Here is a 20,148-nt window from a genome sequence, read left to right as displayed (position 1 = left end):
ATTGGGAAATATAAAAAATAAAACAAAAAGAAAGTGTGCTGGAGTACAACAATGGCTGGGTGAGGCCAGTATACATGTCTATTCTGCACAAGATACAGACAAGTTCTGTGGGATCCCTGCCTGATTCATTTTAATGAACGTGAGCTTGTCCACATTGGCTGTGGACAGGCGGCTGTGCTTGTCTGTGATAACACCCCCTGCCATGCTAAACATACGTTCAGACAATACACTGGCTGCAGGGCAGACCAGCACCTCCAAGGTGTAAAGGGCAAGTTCAGGCCATGTGCCCAATTTGAAGACCCAGAAGTTGAATGGGGCAGACCAATCATTCAGTACGTGTAGGCGTGTGCACATCTACTGCTCAATCATGTTGCACGTCCTTGTGACGGCCTTGATCAACTTTCAATGTTCTTTTATGCGCCTACCATGGTGATCACAGGTAACAGGGAATCAGGGTTCCATGCCAGAAAGGGAGCCTGAGAAAGGGATACCACATCCAAGGGAGATCAATGGATAAAATAAAATGTGATCAAGCGGAAATGTGGGACAAATTATTGAAGCCGAAGCTTCCAAGTAAAGGAGGAGGCACAGGGCAATTACCCACTCCCGACTCGGGGAGGTAGTGACGATAAATAACAATACATTACTCTTAAGATGCCCTGTTATTGGAATGTTTAATAAAAAATTACAGGGGCTGTCACTGGGGTATTTTGGATTTGGAAACATTAGACAGGAGAGGCCCTGCTGCGGCTTTGTTGACTCTAGATAACTTCTGCCTGACGGCACGTCCCCGTGACGTACATGATCCAATCGGATATCTTCTCTATCAATTTTTGATGTTCTTTGCTGCGCCAACCATGTTGATCACCGGTAGCGGGGAATCAGGGCTCCACACCGGAGAGGGAGCGTGAGAAAGGGATACCACATCCAAGAGAGGTCAATGGCTGAAATGTGATTGAGCGGAAATATGGGACAAGTTGTTAAAGCAAAAAGATTGAATGAAAGGAGGGGGCACACGTCAATTAAAGACGAATTTAAAAAATTTAAGTCCCTGTCACCTATGCAGAGCAGGGGTTTTTCATCTGCAAAAATGGGTTAATGTCACCCACCAATTGAACAGACGATTTTAAAAAATTTCGGTCCCTGTCAACTATGTAGAACAGGGGTTTATTCACGGCAAAAATGGTAAAATGTCACCCAAGAATGTAATGGACAATTTTGCACCCTGTCTCTCTTTTCCTGTGCTGGTTCCTCTGTGCGACCACTGCCTCTTCCTCTGAACTGGATAGGTCACTTGCATGACCTTGATTCCATGTGCAGTTTAGTACCTCCTCATCCTCCACATCATCTTCCACCCACTTTTTACCCCTGCCCTCCTTATCGGTCTGCAGACTGCAGAAAGATGCAGCAGTTGGCACCTGTGTTTCGTCATCATTAGAGACGTGCTGCTGTGGTCTTCCCATGTCCTCATCCTGAAACATAAGTGGTTGGGCATCATATGTGGATGGCCCACGGAAACCCTGCCAGCAGAATTATCAAAAAGCATAAGAGACTGCTGCATGATTTTGGGTTCAGACTGCTTGCCTGATTTGCAAGGGGATGAGTTGAAAGACAGATGGCCATGGGCTGTAGATGAAAACTGTGATCTTTTAGCAGGGAACTGGGTGGGAGACAATGCGAAGGAACTGTAGGCACTGTCAGCCCCCTAATCTACTATCGTCTGTACTTGTTGTGGCCTCACCATTCGTACTTCATACTACATAAAGGTGGGAGGGCTCATACACTCAAACCTGGATCCTACTGACCCTAACGGTCCCTGGCATAGGGGTCAGGAATAGGAGACAACCGGTTCCTCAGGGACTCAGACGAACCGGAGTCTCCAGCTGCCTAGTAACAGGTGGAAGGGAAAAGACAATCAGCAGCAAATGAATGGCAGGTAAGCACCTGGAGAAACAACAGCACACCAGAACATAAAACACTTACCAGCCGCAGCAAAGATGGAAAAACACCAAGACAACCTGGACCCCCATGCGGACACCGAAGCAAGGTGGCTCCAGGCAAGGCTGCAAAAATCTATTAGGTTCAACAACAGACAGGGGAAAATATCAATCATCCATGCAGATCACAACACCAAACCAACCTCACATGGAACACCAGACATGACATAAACCACACCAAACAACATAACAGGTGAGGAGGAGAAAGGAGACAAAGGGAGACAAACGATGTCAAAATAGGATGCCCTCACACAGGTAACATGACACATCCAGAAAGGAGCAGAGCTCCTACACATATTCAGGTAAACTACCGACTGACCTTCAGGCTCACAACAAAGTATAAGAAGAGCCAGAGGCCACACCCATCTCCACCAAGCACACATCTTAACCCCGAACACACCAGGATGGGAAGGGACACACAACTTGAAGGGAAAGTGTCAAAACATGCAAAACAACATGTTGCCACCAGCAACAAGCATGCAGGGCAAAAGGGTCATGGTCCACTACACCAGACCATGACACAGCCATGACAGGTAGGCCAGCACCTCCAAGGCGTAAAGGGCAAGCTCAGGCTATGTGCCCAATTTGGAGACCCATAAGTTGAAGGGGGCAGACCCATCAGTCAGTACGTGTAGGTGTGTGCACACATACTGCTCAACCATGTTGCTGAAATGCTGCCTCCTATCAGCTGGTGGTGCTGGATGTTGTGACGTGCTGACAAAGCTTTTCCACATTTTGGCCATGCTAACCCTGCCCTCTGAGGCGCTGGCGGTGCCCCAGCTGAGTTGGTGACCTCTTCCTCCTCCTCTGCCTTCTCCTTGTGCTTCCACTGTGCCCCCACTGTCAGGTGGGAATGAAATCAGCAGCGCGTCTTCCAGCGTGCGCTTGTACTGGCGCATCTTAAGATCACACTCCAGTGACGGAATTAAGGACGGTTTGTTTTCCTTGTAACGGGGATGGCCACCCAGTAATCAGCACCCAGTAATCAGCACTAGTTAGAATGTGGCCAACTCGGCGGTCGTTGCGGAGACACTGCAGCATGTAATCGCTCAAGTTTGCAAGGCTGCCCAGAGGCAATGACAAGCTGTCCTCTGTGGGAGGTGTATCATCTGTGTCATCTGTATCTGCCAAGCCACGCACCAGTGATGGCCATGAGCTGGTTTGGTGCCACACTGTTGTGAACACGGTTCCTCCTCCTCCATTTCTTCCTCCTCATCCTCCACCTTGTAATCCTCCAGAACTGTGCCCTGGCTGGACAATTGTGTACCTGGCGTATGTTGGTGCAGGAACCCATCCTCGGAGCCACTTGTGAATGCCTGGCCTGAAACCCTTGTAAATGATCCCTCTTCCTCCCCCTCCTGTGCCACATCCTCTTCCATCATCACCTGAAGCATTTTTTCAAGGAGGCATAGAAGTGGGATAGTAATGCTGAGAGCGGCGTCATCGGCACTGGCTATGTTGGTGGAGTACTCGAAACAGCGCAACAAGGCACACAAATCTCACATGGAGGCTTACTTATTTGTGGTAAAGTGGTGCTGTTCCGCAGAGCGACTCACCCGTGCGTGCTGCAGCTGTAAATCCACTATCGCCTGCTGCTGCTCGCACAGTCTGGCCAACATGTGCAAGGTGGAGTTCCACCTTGTGGGCACGTTGCATATGAGGCGGTGATTGGGAAAGCCAAAGTTACGCTGCAGCGCTGATAGGCGAGCAGCAGCAGGGTGAGAACGCCGAAAGCGCGCACAGACGGCCCGCACTTTATTCTGCAGCTCTGACATATTGGGTCATTTTTAAGGAATTTCTGCACCACCAAATTCAGTATATGCACCAGGCAAGGGATTTGCATCAAACCGGCTAGGCCCAGAGCTGCTACGAGATTTCCCCCATTATTGCACACCACCAGGCCGGGCTTGAGGCTCACTGGCACCAACCACTCATCGGTCTGTTGTTCAAGGCCCATCCACAGCTCCAGCGTGGTGTGGGATTTGTCTACCAAACAGATACGTTTTAAAACTGCCTGCTCTCGTTTACTCCTGGCTGTGCTGAAGTTGGTGGTGAAGGTGTTACGCTGACCGGATGAGGAGGCAGTAGAGGATGAGGAAGCGGAGTAGTAGGAGGAAGCAACAGGAGGCAAAGAGAAGCGCCCTGCAATCCTCGTGGTGGAAGGACATGCGCCAAACTGCTCTCCGCCTCAGGCCCAGCCACTACTGCATTTACCCAGTGCGCTGTTAGAGAGATATAACGTCCCTGACTGTGCTTACTGGTCCTTTTTTTTTTAAACCCAGAATATAACAGCAGTATTTAACGCTTGCATTGGACTCTCAGAAATGCAGCAAAGGCTGCAAATGAAGTGTCTTGCACAAAATAAGTGTTTTTTTTCAAACCACAATATAACAGCAGTATTTAACGCTTGCATTGGACTCTCAGAAATGCAGCAAAGGCCGCAAATGTAGTGTCTTGCACAAAATGAGTGTTTTTTTTAAAACCCAGAATATAACAGCAGTATTTACGCTTGTATTTAACTCTAAGAAATTCAGCAAAGGCTGCAAATGGTGTGTTTTGCACAAAATGGGTGTTTTTTTAAAACCACAATATAACAGCAGTATTTAACGCTTGTATTGGACTCTCAGAAAAACAGCAAAGGCTGCAAATGTAGTGTCTTGCACAAAATGTTTGATTTTTCAAACCACAATATAACAGCAGTATTTAACACTTGTATTGGACTCTCAGAAATGTAGCAAAGGCGTCTTGCACATGAGGTATCTTGCACAAAATGGGTGTTTTTTTCAAACCACAATATAACAGCAGTATTTAATGCTTACCATATTTTTTGCCCTATAAGATGCACTTCCCCCCCCCCCCCAAAAGTGAGGGGGGAATAGCAGTGCGTCTTATGGGGCAAATGCAGCATTTTGCAGAATATTCAATGATACGCTGCGCCGCGATGCCGCGCCGCGGGTGTATCAGCTGAGAGGGAGGATGGGCTAGGGGTCGCAATCTGGTTTTATTATGACAGTGGGGCCTGTGCAGTGACTGTATTCTACTACACGGGCCCTCTCACTGTATATAATCATATCTGTAATTGTAGGCATTTTTAATGTATACAAATTCTGGGTAATCAGCGCCTGTATTACGGTACTTACAAGCGCTCGGTAGCAGAGAGAAGGGAGGACGCAGGCCGGGAGGATGGGCACTGGCAGTATGAGTCACTACGTCACGCGCCTGCGCCGCCCACTTTATTAATGAAGCAGGCGGCGTGGGCGCATGACGTAGTGACTCAAGCCGCCAGTGCCAATCCTCCCGGCCTGCCTCCTCCCTGCTACCGAGCGCTTGTAAGTACCATAATACAGGCGCTGATTACCCAGAATTTGTATACATTAACAATGCCTACAATTACAGATACAATTATATACAGTGAGCGGGGCCCGTTTAGTAGAATACAGTCACTGCACGGGCCCCGCTGTCATTCTAAAACCAGATGCAACCTCCACCCCCTGTATTGGGGGTCATTCACACTACTGGGACACTGTTATGGAAAGGATCTGTGGATGACACATAGCATAAGATTCTATATATGTGTCATCCACAGATCCCCCCCATACCAGTGTCATCCACAGATCCCCATCACTGTGCCATCCAGAGACCCCAATAAGAGCCATCCAGAGATCCCCATAACAGTGTCACCCACAGATCCCCCATAACAGTGTCACCCACAGATACCCCATAACAGTGTCCTCAACAGATTCCCCCATAATAGTGTCATCCACAGACCACCATTAGTTCAAAACCCACCAAAAGCACACCTTTTGGTTCAAAATATTTTTTTTCCTTTTTTCCTCCTCAAAAACCTAGGTGCGTCTTATGGGCAGGTGTGTCTTATAGGGCGATAATTACGGTATATTGAACTCTCAGAAATGCAGCAAAGGCCGCAAATCTAGTGTCTTGCACAAAATGGGTGTTTTTTTAAACCCAGAATATAACAGCAGTATTTAATGCTTGCATTGGACTCTCAGAAATGCAGCAAAGGCCGCAAATTAAGTGTCTTGCACAAAATGGGTGTTTTTTTCAAACCACAATATAACAGCAGTATTTAACGCTTATATTGGACTCTCAGAAATGCAGCAAACGCCGCAAATCTAGTGTCTTGCACAAAATGGGTGTTTTCTTTAAACCCAGAATATAACAGCAGTATTTAACGCTTGTATTGGACTCTCAGAAATGCAGCAAAGTCCGCAAATAAAGTGTCTTGCACAAAATAAGTGTTTTTTTCAAACCACAATATAACAATAGTATTTAATGCTTGTGTTTGACTGTGACAAATGCAGCAAAGGCCCCATATGTAGGGTCTTGCACAAAATGTTTATTTTTTTAAACCCAGAATATAACTGCAGTATTTAAAGTTTGTATTGGACTGTCAGAAATGTAGGAAAGGCCCCAGATGTAGGGTCTTGCACAAAATGGGTGTTTTTTTAAACCTAGAATATGACTGCAGTGTTTAAAGCTTGTATTTGACTGTGGCAAAGGCAGCAAAGGCCCCAGATGTAGGGTCTTGCACAAGTTTTTTTTTTTTAAACCCAGAATATAACTGCAGTATTTAAAGCTTGTATTTGACTGTGATAAATGCAGCAAAGGCCCCAGATGTAGAGTCTTGCACAAAATGGGTGTATTTTTAAACCCAGAATAAAACTGCAGTATTTAAAGCTTGTATTTGACTGTGACAAATGCAGCAAAGGCCCCAGATGTAGGGTCTTGCACAAAATTTGTGTTTTTTTAAACCCAGAATATAACTGCAGTATTTAAAGTTTGTATTGGAGTGTCAGAAATGTAGCAAAGGCCCCAGATGTAGGGTATTGCACAAAATGGGTGTTTTTTTAAACCTAGAATATGACTGCAGTGTTTAAAGCTTGTATTTGACTGTGGCAAAGGCAGCAAAGGCCCCAGATGTAGGGTCTTGCACAAGTATTTTTTTTTTAAACCCAGAATATAACTGCAGTATTTAAAGTTTGTATTGGACTGTCAGAAATGTAGGAAAGGCCCCAGATGTAGGGTCTTGCACAAAATGGGTGTTTTTTTAAACCCATAATATAACTGAAGTATTTAAAGCTTGTATTTGACTGTGATAAATGTAGCAAAGGCCCCAGATGTAGGGTCTTGCACAAAATGGGTGTATTTTTAAACCCAGAATAAAACTGCAGTATTTAAAGTTTGTATTGGAGTGTCAGAAATGTAGCAAAGGCCCCAGATGTAGGGTCTTGCACAAAATGGGTGTTTTTTTAACCCAGAATATAACAGCGGTATTTAACGCTTGTATTGGACTGTCACAAATGCAGTGCAGGGCGCAAATGTACTTTTTAGCAAAAAAATAAAACATTTCCCCACAGTGTCGGCCCTTTTAAAAGTAATGAGGGGGAAAGCAAAGCTCTTAAATATTTTTTTCTCCAATGTATTCAATGAGTAAAATAAACTGTCAGATGACATGCAGAATGTAAAAATAAATTCCCCTATAAAAGTGTCCTGTCTGACTCAGGAAGAAGTACCTCAGCGACTTAAAAAGATTAAAATACACAAATCGGCAGGACCAGATGGCATACACCCCCGTATCCTAAGGGAATTAAGTAATGTCATAGCCAGACCCTTTTTCTGATATTTGAGGACTCTATACTGACAGGGAATGTCCCACAGGATTGGCGCATGGCAAATGTGGTGCCAATATTCAAAAAGGGTCCAAAAACCGAGCCTGGAAACTATAGGCCGGTAAGTTTAACATCTGTGGTGGGTAAACTGTTTGAAGGTTTTCTGAGAGATGCTATCTTAGAGCATCTCAATGGAAAAAAGCAAATAACGCCATATCAGCATGGCTTTGTGAGGGATCGGTCATGTCAAACTAATTTAATCTGTTTCTATGAGGAGGTAAGTTCTAGACTTGACAGAGGTGAATCAATGGATGTAGTATATCTGGAGTTATCCAAAGCATTTGACACTGTACCGCATAAAAGGTTAGTATATAAAATGAGAATGCTCAGACTGGGAGAAAATGTCTGTATGTGGGTGAGTAACTGGCTCAATGAGAGAAAACAGAGGGTGGTGATTAATGGTACACACTCAGATTGGGTCACTGTCACTAGTGGAGTACCTCAGGGGTCAGTATTGGGCCCTATTCTCTTCAATATATTTATTAATGATTGCATAGTAAAGTATCAATTTTTGCAGTTTTGACACTAAACTGTGTAAAGTAATTAACACTGAAGAGGACAGTATACTACTACAGAGGGATCTGGATAGATTGGAGGCTTGGGCAGATAAGTGGCAGATGAGGTTTAACACTGACAAATGTAAAGTTATGCACATAGGAAGGAATAATGCAAGTTATCTGTACATACTAAATGGTAAAACACTCGGTAACACTGACATGGAAAATAATTTAGGAATTTCCATAAACAGCAAACTAATCTGCAAAAACCAGTGTCAGGCAGCTGCTGCCAAGGCCAATAAGATAATGGGTTGCATCAGAAGGGGCATAGATGCCCGTGATAAGAACATAGTCCTACCACTTTACAAATCGCTAGTCAGACCACACATGGAGTACTATGTACAGTTCTGGGCTCCTGTAAACAAGCCAGACATAGCAGAGCTGGAGAGGGTCCAGAGGAGAGCAACTAAAGTAATAACTGGAATGAGGCAACTACAGTACCCTGAAAGATTATCAAAATTATGGTTATTCAATTTAGAAAAAAGACAACTGAGGGGAGATCTAATTACTATGTATAAATATATCAGGGATCAGTACAGGGATCTATCCCATCATCTATTTATTCCCAGGACTGTGACTGTTACAAGGGGACATCCTCTGCATCTGGAGGAAAGAAGGTTTGTAGACAAACATAGAAAAGGATTCTTTACAGTAAGAGCAGTGAGACTATGGAACTCTCTGCCTGAGGAGGTGGTAGACTAAGAAAAAATGGACTGAGACCAGGTCCAATGTCAAAGATGGAAATGTTGTGTTATTGAAAGATAGTCAAGAATTCAGAAACAACTGGCCTATGGGAATTGTCATAAATACATTGACAAGTAAAGATGGCAATGTCAGAAAGGTTGAAGTCAAAGTTATGAAACAAGGGACTGCTAAAGTGTATACTAGACCAGTTTCAGATATCATTGTTCTACTTTGAATAAGTATTTCTATAATGTTGCTGGCACAATACATAACTAAGAGCTTGTCACTGATAACGTTCAGATGTGACATTCACCATTAGTTAAATTCCATCTTGTGGATTACAATTGGCATTGGAGATAGTTTGGCCTAGTACGGCTGTGAGATTGTGGAACAGCTATTCCTGCATAATGTTTGTGCCTAAATTGTACTTAAACTGTCATTTGGCATTCTGGGCACTAGTGGCCACTGTTTTGCAGCTACAACCAGCACACTTTGGTATTTGCTTATGTAAAGCAGGTGATGACTCATGCTGGCTGCTTCTGAGTGAACCAGAAAGTGTTGATCTGACATGGTGGAAGGATTGTGCCGTTAAGGAACTGTATCCGATTACATCCTGGCTTGCGGATGTCCGGCAGTGAATGGACACTCAAAGGAAGGAGAGTATCTGTTGTCCCCTTTCTGGATCCAGCTCTTTGAAAAAGAGGTTGTCCCTGGAAGACCAGTTCCAGTGTATGGACAGAAAACCTTATCATCAAGCAAGGCCGCATGGTTGCTGAGAGCTTGGTGGCCATCCCGGGTAAGCGGCATCCTAGGGCCCAGAACGGACGCAGGTCAGTACATCTGATTACCAATGATACTTAACTGTTTGGCGCCTAAAGTAACAGAGACTAGCCTAGGCCTTGTATTAGCTAGTTAGATAGGGTTATAGCTTTGTTAGGCCTTACTGTACTGGACTGCAGCACAGTAATTGACTTGCAGGCTCTGCTGCGTCTGCCACCGGTCAGGTGTGTCCTCTTTAGCGGCACAGTACGACTTGTAGGCTCTGTGTGCGCCAACGGGCTAGGCCTGTCCCTCGGACAGGGACGGTGACTGTGGGCCTGGGGTATTACTTATACTGTTTGTTCTTGTACTATTACTGTTTCCAAAGTAAAGTTTCTGTTCTTGCATATAAAGCTGGTGTCAGTGTCGCTTTCCTTGTCTGTGACTTCGCTGTATCCTGGGAAGCCCACCCCGGTACACAGCTTACACGGCTTCTTCAATCCAAAGATGGGTTTATGGACAAAACTATTTTTTCATGTGGGCTATCAGCTTGAAGTACCATAGTCAAGAGACATTAACATTGTAGACTCATGTTGTAGTTTATGTTACCAGTTCTAGACTGGAATGTTTTCTTTATTACAGTTTTTTACCTGTACAGTAGATATGTATAGGTAGTGATATAATGTATTATATCAGGATAGGAGTGTGCTGCCTCTACAGGCTAATTAGGTTATAGTTATCTATATAGGCTGTGTAGTTTATCACTGCCATCTAGGGGAGTGACAGCCTCGCCCCAGGTTATGCAAATCATTAAGGCAGGAAGTGACCCTTGGTTTAGGAAGTGTCTTCAGTCATTTTACATTGGTATTCTCAATGGATGCAGTCTGTCTGATTCTCTCCCAAGGGGATTGAGACATCATCACCTGTAAGTGCCTTTCTGTTGTGTTATCTGTTATTTATGCTAACCTCTTCCGGACACATGACGTACCGGTACGGCATGTTGTCCGGGTACGTAAGGACACATGACGTATCGGTAAGTCATGTGTATTTCCGATCACCGCCGCCCAGCGGGTGGTGATCGGAAAAACAACTAGAGCAGCTGAACTTTATTTGGGGTTAATCAGAGGCACTTCAAATGATGGCAGGTGTATGCTGACTTCTATTTAACATGATTTTGAATCTGATTGCTTAATTTTGTATAGCATAGAATGATCCGGAACGTCTCTGCGGTCAGTTCACATTATGCAGCTTGTCATGCAGGTGATACCAGTAGCCTTGTGGTGCAGGGGGTGGAACGGATTAAATTTCCCAAATGTGGAGGTGATCATAGGAGAGTCCTTTTAAATAGAGAATACTTCTGGATCTTTACCATGGGTACTTGTGTACCAATGGGTCTGAATCATAGGCACAATCTCATATTGCATTACTGACCGTGGTACATTTTTGTTTCCCTTGAAGATTTTCTTCTTTTCTTTCTACTTTTAGCATATGTTTTTATGTATTAGAGGTGGAGCTATGTGTTAATTGTGTCCACCTGATATGTTTGACCTGACCCTTATTTAGGGCCAGTGTCTCACATCAGCATGTTGTCATGAGTAAGGATCTGAATTTGTTGATCTGAAACGCGTAGACCTGATGTACATGTCTGGATTTTAGCACGATTTTCATTAAAGCATTTATATGGTTGATTAGAAGCTGGATCTCCTTCTTCACTTATATTTCCACTATAGCTGAGTTCCTGGCGAATATCCGTGCCTCCACTTCAAACCAGGACCAGGTGAGCCTCGACTATTGCCTTTTCTTGGATTAAATCACAGACATATAGTGGCCAATATGGGGGAACTGCCCAAACACCAAACACTGTAGCGTGTTTATCATTGGGCGAGCAGTCCCACCGCATGTGAACCACTAAAATACCGTGGCAAGTATGGGGGAGCTGCTCAAACCCCAAACACTGTGGCGTGTTTCTCATTGGGGGAGCAGTCCCACCGCATGTGGACCGCAGCAAACGACCATCCCGAGCAATTATGCGTACAAAGGAGGACGCCCGCGCGGTCCACATGCACCACAACAGCATCCTACACAGACCGGAGCATTGTGTGGATGACAATACAATTATACAAATCACTGAAGAAAGTGCACCAAACGGATATACCACTGACTATACTAGCTGGTCATACAAGCAGATGTTAAAAGCTGAGACTTTTGCCAATATATTCCTGTCAGGAAGATATCGGAGCCCAACATGCACCACGTCACGGTTCTCAGCATGGCAAGGGGTCCTACCACTGCGCTAACTATGGTGTGAACACGGTCTGAAGGTGTTTTCTTGGATTAACCCTTGCTTTGTAACTGGAAAAAAATTATTAAAATGGAAAATCTGCCCAAAAAGTGAAATTTTGAAATTGTATCTCTATATTCCATTAATTCTTGTGGAACACCTAAAGGGTTAACAAAGTTTGTAAAATCGTTTTTAAATACCTTGAGGGTGTAGTTTCTAGAATGGGGTCATTTTTGGTTGTTTTCTATTATGTAAGCCTCACAAAGTGACTTCAGACCTGAACTGGTTCTTGAAAAGTGGGTTTTTGAAAATTTCTGAAAAATTAAAGATTTGCTTCTAAACTTCTAAGCCTTGTAACATCCCCAAAAAATAAAATGTCATTCCCAAAATGATCTAAACATGAAGTAGACATATGGGGAATGTAAAGTAATAACTATTTTTGTAGGTATTACTATGTATTAGGCCTCATGCACACAACAATATTTTTTCACGGTCGGCAAAACGGGGTTCCGTTAGTCCGTGACCGTTTTTTCTTTGATTTTTGGAGGATCCACGGACACGGACGTTTTGGTGTCCGCCTGGCCATGCGGAGCCAAACGGATCCGTCCTGAATTACAATGCAAGTCAATGGGGACGGATCCGTTTGACGTTGACACAATATGGTGCAATTGCAAACGGATCTGTCCCCATTGACTTTCAATGTAAAGTCAGGAGTCCCTTTTATACCATCGGATCAGACTTGAAGCGTCCCTATCACCATGGGAACGCCTCTATGTTAGAATATACCAGTGATAGGCAAACTGCGGCTCTCCAGCTGTTGCAAAACTACAACTCCCACCATGCCCTGCTGTAGGCTGAAAGCTGTAGGCAGTCTTTGCATGCTGGGAGTTGTAGTTCTGCAACAGCTGGAGAGCCGCAGTTTGCCTATCACTGGAATATACCATCGGATTTGAGTTACATCGTGAAAACTCATATCCGACAGTATATTCTAACACAGAGGCGTTCCCATGGTGATGGGGACGCTTCTAGTTAGAATATACTACAAACTGTGTACGTGACTGCCCCCTGCTGCCTGGCAGCACCCGATCTCTTACAGGGGGCTATGATACGCAACAATTAACCCCTCAGGTGCCACACCTGAAGGGGTTAATTGTGCGTATCATATCCCCCTGTAAGAGATCAGGGGCTGCCAGGCAGCAGGGGGCAGACCCCCCTCCCTCCCCAGTTTGAATATCATTGGTGGCCAGTGCGGCCCCCCTCCCTCCCTCTATTGTATTATCATTAGTGGCACAGTGTGCGGCCCCCTCCGGCCCCTTTCCCTCCCTCTATTGTATTTAACTCATTGGTGGCACAGTGTGCGGCCCCCCCGGCCCCCCTTCCCTCTATTGTATTTAACTCATTGGTGGCACAGTGTGTGGCCTCCACCACGGCCCCCCTCCCTCTCTCTATTGTATTTAACTCATTGGTGGCACAGTGTGCACCCCCCCTCCCTCCCTCCCTCTATTGTATTTAACTCATTGGTGGCACAGTGTGCGGTCCCCCCCGGCCCCCCCTCCCTCTATTGTATTTAACTCATTGGTGGCACAGTGTGCGGCCCCCCCGCCGCCCCTCCCTCCCTCTATTGTATTTAACTCATTGGTGGCACAGTGTGCAGCCTCCCCCCGCCCCCCTCCCTCCCTCTATTGTATTTAACTCATTGGTGGCACAGTGTGCACCCCCCTCCCTCTTTGGTATTTAACTCATTGGTGGCACAGTGTGCGGCCCCCCCTCCCTCCCTCTATTGTATTTAACTCATTAGTGGCACAGTGTGAGGCCTCCCCCCTGATCATTGGTGGCAGCGGAGAGTTCCGATCGGAGTCCCAGTTTGATCGCTGGGGCTCCGATCGGTAACCATGGCAACCAGGACGCTACTGCAGTCCTGGTTGCCATGGTTACTTAGCAATATTAGAAGCATCATATTTACCTGCTGGCTTCTGCGATGTCTGTGACCGGCCGGGTGCTCCTCCTACTGGTAAGTGACAGGTCTATGCGGCGCATTGCTTAATGATCTGTCACTTACCAGTAGGAGGAGCTCCCGGACGGTCACAGACAGCGCAGCAGCCAGCAGGTAAGTATGATGCTTCTCCGCTGCCACCAATGATTGGGGGGGCCGCACACTGTGCCACCAATGAGTTAAATAGAATAGAGGGAAGGAGGGAGGGCCGGGGGGCCGCACACTGTGCCACCAATGAGTTAAATACAATAGAGGGAGGGGGGCCGGGGGGGGCCGCACACTGTACCACCAATGAGTTAAATTCAATAGAGGGAGGGAGGGGGGCCGGGGGGGGCGCACACTGTGCCACCAATGAGTTAAATACAATAGAGGGAGGGGGCGCCGGGGGGGCCGCACACTGTGCCACCAATGAGTTAAATACAGTAGAGGGAGGGGGGACCGGGGGGGCCGCACTGGCCACCAATGAAATTAAAACTTGGGAGGGAGGGGGGTCTGCCCCCTGCTGCCTGGCAGCCCCGGATCTCTTACAGGGGGCTATGATACGCACAATTAACCCCTTCAGGTGCCGCACCTGAGGGGTTAATTGTGCGAATCACAGCCCCCTGTAAGAGATCGGGTGCTGCCAGGCAGCAGGGGGCATTCATGTACACAGTTCGTAGTATATTCTAACTAGAAGCGTCCCCATCACTATGGGAACGCCTCTGTGTTAGAATATACTGTCGGATCTGAGTTTTCACGAAGTGAAAACTCAGCTCTGAAAAAGCTTTTATGCAGACGGATCTTCGGATCCGTCTGTATGAAACTAACTTATGGCCACGGATCACGGACACGGATGCCAATCTTGTGTGCATCCGTGTTTTTTCACAGACCCATTGACTTGAATGGGTCTGTGAACCGTTGTCTGTCAAAAAAAATAGGACAGATCCTATTTTTTTGACGGACAGGATACACGGATCATGGATGCGGCTGCAAAACGGTGCATTTTCCTATTTTTCCACGGACCCATTGAAAGTCAATGGGTCCGCGAAAAAAAACTGAAAACGGCACAACGGCCACGGATGCACACATCGGTCGTGTGCATGAGGCCTTATAGAGGCCTTATTGTATCTGACATTGATATAAGTGATAAAAACAAATGTGTGTCAACCAAGGTCCCATTAAACGACTGAAAATTGTTCAATCCCTTTTTAGTATAATTGTGAATATGAGGTATTCTAACTCTAACAAACTTTCTTACAATTCAGTGACCATGTTCATCGTATCTAATTTCATTTTAACGGCTATTTGCCTTCAAAGTCACTGACCTTTTACACCTCCACTGCATGCTGTCCTTTTAAAATCAACTTAATACATCATGTTCCGATGTGCCACCGAAAAAAACATTTATAAATCACTAAACCAGGGCTGGCCAACCTGCGGCTCTCCAGCTGTTGTAAAAAACTGCAATTCCCACCATGCCCTGCTGTAGGCTGATAGCTGTAGGCAGTCTTTGCATGCTGGGAGTTGTAGCTTTGCAACAGCTGGAGAGCCGCAGGAGACATGTCTAAACCTGGTTCAGAAGACATGTCTAAACCTGGTTCAGAAAACATGTCTAAGCCTGGTTCAGAAAACATGTCTAAACCTGGTTCACCATTATTGTTAAATGTCCATGTATATAGAGTGACAATCTATAAATCCAATCTATAAATCCATGTATATAGAGTGACAATTAGGGAAATTATCAGGAAGAAGTGTTCCTAAGAATGCTCCTTCCGATAATTGCTCTGATGCCACTGATCAACCCAATGAATGAGCAGACGTTTAAAAAAATGTGCTAAATTTTATGTGTCCTTGGTGCACAATAGTGCATTTAGGCACAGTCCCTTTTCCATGAACTCATGAACCTTTTCCACTAAGCCTTGTTCATTTGTCAGACAAGGTGAAATGTCTAAAAGTGTCTGAAACTGATAAAAAATGTTGTGCTAGAGATCTAAACCAAGTTTCTCAACTGGTGTGCCATTGAAAATAATAATTGACATTGGTTACCAATACTGTATATATATAAAACATATATACATCATCAAATTCTAAATGTAGGGCTTCAGTCAAGGTTGTGGAAGCTTTCAGTTTGAAAGCAGGTCATAAAGCATACCAGATGGGCAGCAAAATAACATTTAACTATAATGAAATCTGTGATGTATTACTAAGCCACTGAAAAAACGGTTTATTTTGAGGTTTTTATGTGTATAGTACCCTTTAATGAACACTAGATGACTATCCAACAGATAATTTGTTAATTTAGCCAAAAATAATTTGTTTTCCCACATTAAAGGTAAATTAAAAAATGTATAATGTACAAGGAGAATATAAAGTTAAAAAAAATATTAAAGAGAACTTATCTACAGGCAGAGGTGTAGCTTAAATTTCCTGAACCAAAAGCCATATCGTTAATCGGAACCCCTCTTACTATTTCCCATTTTTAATTATCGAGGGTCATCCTATGTGGCAAAATAGTCATTTGGCCCTTTCAGGCACCAGGGCTGGGGCGTGGTGTGGTTGCACAGCTTAAGCTACTTCCCTATGAACAGACTACCAGACCGCATGAAGTCAAAAGTACACTTTATTTGCAAAATTCATAGGAGAAAATCCATGTATTAAAAACAAGTGCAGGAAAATGGCAGCATCAACAGGAAGGGGGCACAATGGTAACAATTTATACTAATCCAACAAAATAATTATAATACAAAATATAAAGTGCCAGCTAGCTACATAATGACCCTTGATCTTGCAATTGGATATTGGCAAATTCCGTTGTCAAAAGAGGCTAAGGAAAAATCTGCATTCTCTACACCGGAAGGGTCCTTCCAGTACGTTAGAATGCCGTTTGGGTTACAAGGGGCCCCCGACACCTTTCAGAGAGCTATGGACTAGTGTTAGGCAAATATTCGAATAGCGAATATTCAGCGTGAATATCGGCATTTCGAGATTTCGCGAATTTTTTTAATATAGTGATATATATTTGTAATTTCAAATATTCTAGATTTTTTTTTCATCAGTAACCTTCTTTCTTTCTTGTGGGCCAATGAAAATGCTGCAATGAGCTTAGCAACATCCTTAGCAACCAATAGGAAAGTTGCCTACCCTTTACACTATAGGAACCTCCCCAGCAGCCCTTGTATGCAGTATTTGCAGATCTGAGAGAGACATCAGTGTTATTGCTGTGCTCTCTGCTCTCCTATGTCATTACATTAGATAGTTAGTTAGTTAGTTAGTTAGTTAGTTAGTTAGCTTAAATATATAATACAGATAGTTAGTGGGAGATAGTCAATGTAGGTTAGATAGTGATATAGTGTAGCTGATTCTGCTGCCCATACATACATGCTACATACATAGTGCTGTAAGATCACTATATCATCCAAGTAAGCGGCTGTATATTCCCGGGGTGGGCATAAGATCTGGTGCATAGTAGTGATGAGAGGCAGGGGCAATATTCAAAATCGCTATATTTTGTGAAAATGTGGTTGAATATTCGCGAATTCGCAAATTCAAGATTATTTTCTTGATCGCGAAAAATCGTTTGGAAAAAGATTGGGAGAGTCACCTCAGTTAAGTTCAAACTATCCGAGATGCGCTACGAAAGGCCAGATTCACTATAAATCCAAGTAAGTGTGCCATGGGGTTGGAAGAGGCTAGGTACTTGGGATACATCGTAGGAAGAGGAATAATAAAACCCCAGATATCTAAAGTGAAAGCTATCCAAGAACGGCCCTGCCCACTTACCAAGAAACAGGTTAAAGCATTTCTTGGTATTGTGGGATACTACAGGAGATTTGTCCCTAAGTTTGCAGAGATAGCAGTACCCCTGACTGACCTTACAAAAGGGGGAAAATCTGCTATGATCAAGTGGTCCCCGGAGGCTGAAGAAGTCTTTCAAAAGCTTAAGTCCACTCTTTGTACACAGCCTATCTTGGTAGCCCCTGACTTCTCCCGGGAAGGCAGATGCATCAGAGGTAGGCCTAGGGGCAGTGATGTCTCAAGTCGTAAATGAGGTGGAACATCCCATGTGTTACCTCAACAGAAAAATGTCCCCAGCAGAACAGAATTACTCGCTAATTGAAAGGGAATGCTTGGCCAATAAATGGGCCCTTGATTATCTCCGATACTACCTCCTGGGACGAAAGTTTAAACTTGTCTCGGATCATGACCCTCTGAAATTTTTAAGAGAGAAAAAGGGTAAGAATGCCCGTGTCACCCGTTGGTTTCTAGCCCTACAGAACTTTAGGTTTTCAGTCGGGCATAGGCTAGGCAGACTACAAGGGAATGCAGAAGAGTACACTGCATGTTTGCTGGAGTTGCCCAGACAACCGGCTTTGGGCAGAGGGAAGGGGGTATGTAGGAAGGCACATACGGTGAAGTAGGATCCAGTAGTGCATGTGTCAGCAGCACTTACTGATGGACACTTTGATAGTAAAGCTGCGAAAAGCTAATCCGGGATGGCTCTTAATGGGAGTAGTCATAGTGCTAGGTGGGTAACTACTCCCCACGGTCCAGGATGGGTTTTGACTGGCTTACAAAAGTTAGCAAGCAGGGTCAGATGGGGTGTGATTACCTGGCTGACGGTGAAGCTCTGGATAGCTGGGTGTTTTTGATCTGAATTAAAGCTGTAGGTTCTCTGCCCAGAGACAGAGGACAAAGCGAGATCCGCCCTCCACTCCGTTGGAATTACGGTACTGTGCCTTAATAATACCTGTGTGATGTTACCAGATACGGGACTGAATTGTTTTTCTGTAAGTGTCGGCTGGAGTAAGCTGATTACGCTGCCTGTTGACTTGTTGTGTGCCAACAATAAAATACATTTATTACTTTAATATTCACCACAAAAAGGCTGCTGTGTATTTATCCAAAGTCTACTATTTGGGAAATCCCTACAGTAGGTCTTAAGAGTTTTTTTAGGAGAATCAGATAATTTTCTGTTATTATTGATTTCAGTTGACCACGACTAGGTGGGGCCTTCATATTATTTTATTTGCTGTCATGTATTTCTTTGATGGAATATTTGAGGTCTTCTTGTAAAGTTTCTTGCCATATTCAGCAGCGCTCCAATCCTTTTAGGGACAGTTAGAGACTATAATTGCTAAGAAATAGGGAATGAGCAAAATGGTATGTGAAGAGGGAAGATGACAGCAGCGCGCCGTTGCAGTCTCCCGAACACAACAGTTACTTTGTTGCCAGTATTGGCAACATAATTACTAATACAAATTTAACCCAGTAGTTCTCAATTGGCAAGTTTTAATAAAATTCCCAATGTGAGCAACATTTATTAGTAAATACCAATAAAAGTAAAGTTTTATTCTACCACTAGGCTAATGGAAAAACGGCGATTAGTGGTCTCTATCCAATAGTAATAAAACAGGAGAAAATGCACCCCTCAATTTGTTACCAATTTTCTCCTGAGTAAGGCAACATTACATATATGATGGAAAAAGGGTGTGTGAGTGAGCAGTTTTGACCCCACCAGTGTTTCCCAGAAATGAAAGTGTAGTGGATGGTGAACAGTGAATATTTAAACTGTGTGGAATATAATAAGATGTAATAAGGCTGTAAAATGACAGGGTTTAATTAGGTAATAATATACTTACAGGATGCATAAAGGATACATTTAATAATCCATGGATGAGTGGTATGCTCTGAAACAATCCTTTATGCACCGGCCTTATTTTTCAACGCAGGCTTCAAAGTGAAAAATAGTGTCCTTTCATCTCCTGCTTTTGAAACATACGCTGCATATTTTTAAATTTTTTTCCATTCTTTGCTGTTTGGGAGACCTAACGACCGAAATGTTGCCCTGGTACAACATGGACACCATCCCTTCTAGAAGAACTGATGTCCTCCCCTTCTTGGTTTTGAAAAATTAGAGCATTGATTTATTACCTCTTGAAACTGATGAAATGTTCATGTAGATCTAAACAACAAGTACACATTATACATTTACGTCTGTACAATGTTCTTGGCCAGCTTTTTTAGCTATACTTTTATTGTCAATATGGCGCCTTATGCAGAGGTGGGATTCAAATTGTTAAGAACAGGTTCCCTACTCAACGGCAAATACGTGGCATCACGACACATGTTTACATATACACACACTATATATATGCAACACACATACACATAAATACACCATATACATGGTACACATACATAAATACAC

This window comes from Bufo gargarizans, chromosome 3 (assembly GCF_014858855.1).
Source record: "Bufo gargarizans isolate SCDJY-AF-19 chromosome 3, ASM1485885v1, whole genome shotgun sequence".
Classification (NCBI taxonomy): Eukaryota; Metazoa; Chordata; class Amphibia; order Anura; family Bufonidae; genus Bufo; species Bufo gargarizans.
This window is presented reverse-complemented; position numbering follows the sequence as displayed.